Below are 2,500 nucleotides of genomic sequence, written 5' to 3'. Positions count from 1 at the left end.
AAACGTCAGCCATCTCAGCACCCTGGAACCCCCCGGGTGGCACAGGGCTGGATGGGGCTTTCGTATATAGCAGGGACGGTGCTGCCTCTCGCTTCGCTCGCTGTCCGCCGCTCGCCGCTCGCTCGCGCAGCCAAAAATGGCCAGTTTTGGCCCGTTTTTGGGCCGTTTTGGCCAGTTTTTGGCCTGTTCTTGCATTGCGCGGTGACCGTCGAGAGCGGAGCAAAACGTCAGCCATCTCAGCACCCTGGAACCCCCCGGGTGGCACAGGGCTGGATGGGGCTTTCGTATAGCAGGGACGGTGCTGCCTCTCGCTTCGCTCGCTGTCCGCCGCTCGCCGCTCGCTCGTGCAGCCAAAAATGGCCAGTTTTGGCCCGTTTTTGGGCCGTTTTGGCCAGTTTTTGGCCTGTTCTTGCATTGCGCGGTGACCGTCGAGAGCGGAGCAAAACGTCAGCCATCTCAGCACCCTGGAACCCCCCGGGTGGCACAGGGCTGGATGGGGCTTTCGTATAGCAGGGACGGTGCTGCCTCTCGCTTCGCTCGCTGTCCGCCGCTCGCCGCTCGCTCGTGCAGCCAAAAATGGCCAGTTTTGGCCCGTTTTTGGGCCGTTTTGGCCAGTTTTTGGCCTGTTCTTGCATTGCGCGGTGACCGTCGAGAGCGGAGCAAAACGTCAGCCATCTCAGCACCCTGGAACCCCCCGGGTGGCACAGGGCTGGATGGGGCTTTCGTATAGCAGGGACGGTGCTGCCTCTCGCTTCGCTCGCTGTCCGCCGCTCGCCGCTCGCTCGTGCAGCCAAAAATGGCCAGTTTTGGCCCGTTTTTGGGCCGTTTTGGCCAGTTTTTGGCCTGTTCTTGCATTGCGCGGTGACCGTCGAGAGCGGAGCAAAACGTCAGCCATCTCAGCACCCTGGAACCCCCCGGGTGGCACAGGGCTGGATGGGGCTTTCGTATAGCAGGGACGGTGCTGCCTCTCGCTTCGCTCGCTGTCCGCCGCTCGCCGCTCGCTCGTGCAGCCAAAAATGGCCAGTTTTGGCCCGTTTTTGGGCCGTTTTGGCCAGTTTTTGGCCTGTTCTTGCATTGCGCGGTGACCGTCGAGAGCGGAGCAAAACGTCAGCCATCTCAGCACCCTGGAACCCCCCGGGTGGCACAGGGCTGGATGGGGCTTTCGTATAGCAGGGACGGTGCTGCCTCTCGCTTCGCTCGCTGTCCGCCGCTCGCCGCTCGCTCGCGCAGCCAAAAATGGCCAGTTTTGGCCCGTTTTTGGGCCGTTTTGGCCAGTTTTTGGCCTGTTCTTGCATTGCGCGGTGACCGTCGAGAGCGGAGCAAAACGTCAGCCATCTCAGCACCCTGGAACCCCCCGGGTGGCACAGGGCTGGATGGGGCTTTCGTATAGCAGGGACGGTGCTGCCTCTCGCTTCGCTCGCTGTCCGCCGCTCGCCGCTCGCGCAGCCAAAAATGGCCAGTTTTGGCCCGTTTTTGGGCCGTTTTGGCCAGTTTTTGGCCTGTTCTTGCATTGCGCGGTGACCGTCGAGAGCGGAGCAAAACGTCAGCCATCTCAGCACCCTGGAACCCCCCGGGTGGCACAGGGCTGGATGGGGCTTTCGTATAGCAGGGACGGTGCTGCCTCTCGCTTCGCTCGCTGTTCGCCGCTCGCCGCTCGCTCGCGCAGCCAAAAATGGCCAGTTTTGGCCCGTTTTTGGGCTGTTTTGGCCAGTTTTTGGCCTGTTCTTGCGTGGTGCGGTGACCGTCGTGAGCGGAGCAAAACGTCAGCCATCTCAGCACCCTGGAACCCCCCGGGTGGCACAGGGCTGGATGGGGCTTTCGTATAGCAGGGACGGTGCTGCCTCTCGCTTCGCTCGCTGTTCGCCGCTCGCCGCTCGCTCGCGCAGCCAAAAATGGCCAGTTTTGGCCCGTTTTTGGGCTGTTTTGGCCTGTTTTTGGGCTGTTCTTGTGTGGCGCGGTGACCGTCGTGAGCGGAGCAAAATGTCAGCCATCTCAGCACCCTGGAACCCCCCGGGTGGCACAGGGCTGGATGGGGCTTTCGTATAGCAGGGACGGTGCTGCCTCGCGCTTCGCTCGCTGTTCGCCGCTCTCCGCTCGCTCGCGCAGCAAAAAATGGCCAGTTTTGGCCCGTTTTTGGGCTGTTTTGGCCAGTTTTTGGCCTGTTCTTGCGTGCCGCGGCGACCGTCGTGAGCGGAGCAAAACGTCAGCCATCTCAGCACCCTGGAACCCCCCGGGTGGCACAGGGCTGGATGGGGCTTTCGTATAGCAGGGACGGTGCTGCCTCTCGCTTCGCTCGCTGTCCGCCGCTCGCTGCTCGCTCGCGCAGCCAAAAATGGCCAGTTTTGGCCCGTTTTTGGGCTGTTTTGGCCTGTTTTTGGGCTGTTCTTGTGTGCCGCGGCGACCGTCGTGAGCGGAGCAAAATGTCAGCCATCTCAGCACCCTGGAACCCCCCGGGTGGCACAGGGCTGGATGGGGCTTTCGTATAGCAGGGACGGTGCTG

Source organism: Musa acuminata, unplaced genomic scaffold (assembly GCF_036884655.1).
Source record: "Musa acuminata AAA Group cultivar baxijiao unplaced genomic scaffold, Cavendish_Baxijiao_AAA HiC_scaffold_111, whole genome shotgun sequence".
NCBI lineage: Eukaryota > Viridiplantae > Streptophyta > Magnoliopsida > Zingiberales > Musaceae > Musa > Musa acuminata.
Note: the sequence above shows the minus strand (reverse complement) of the source record.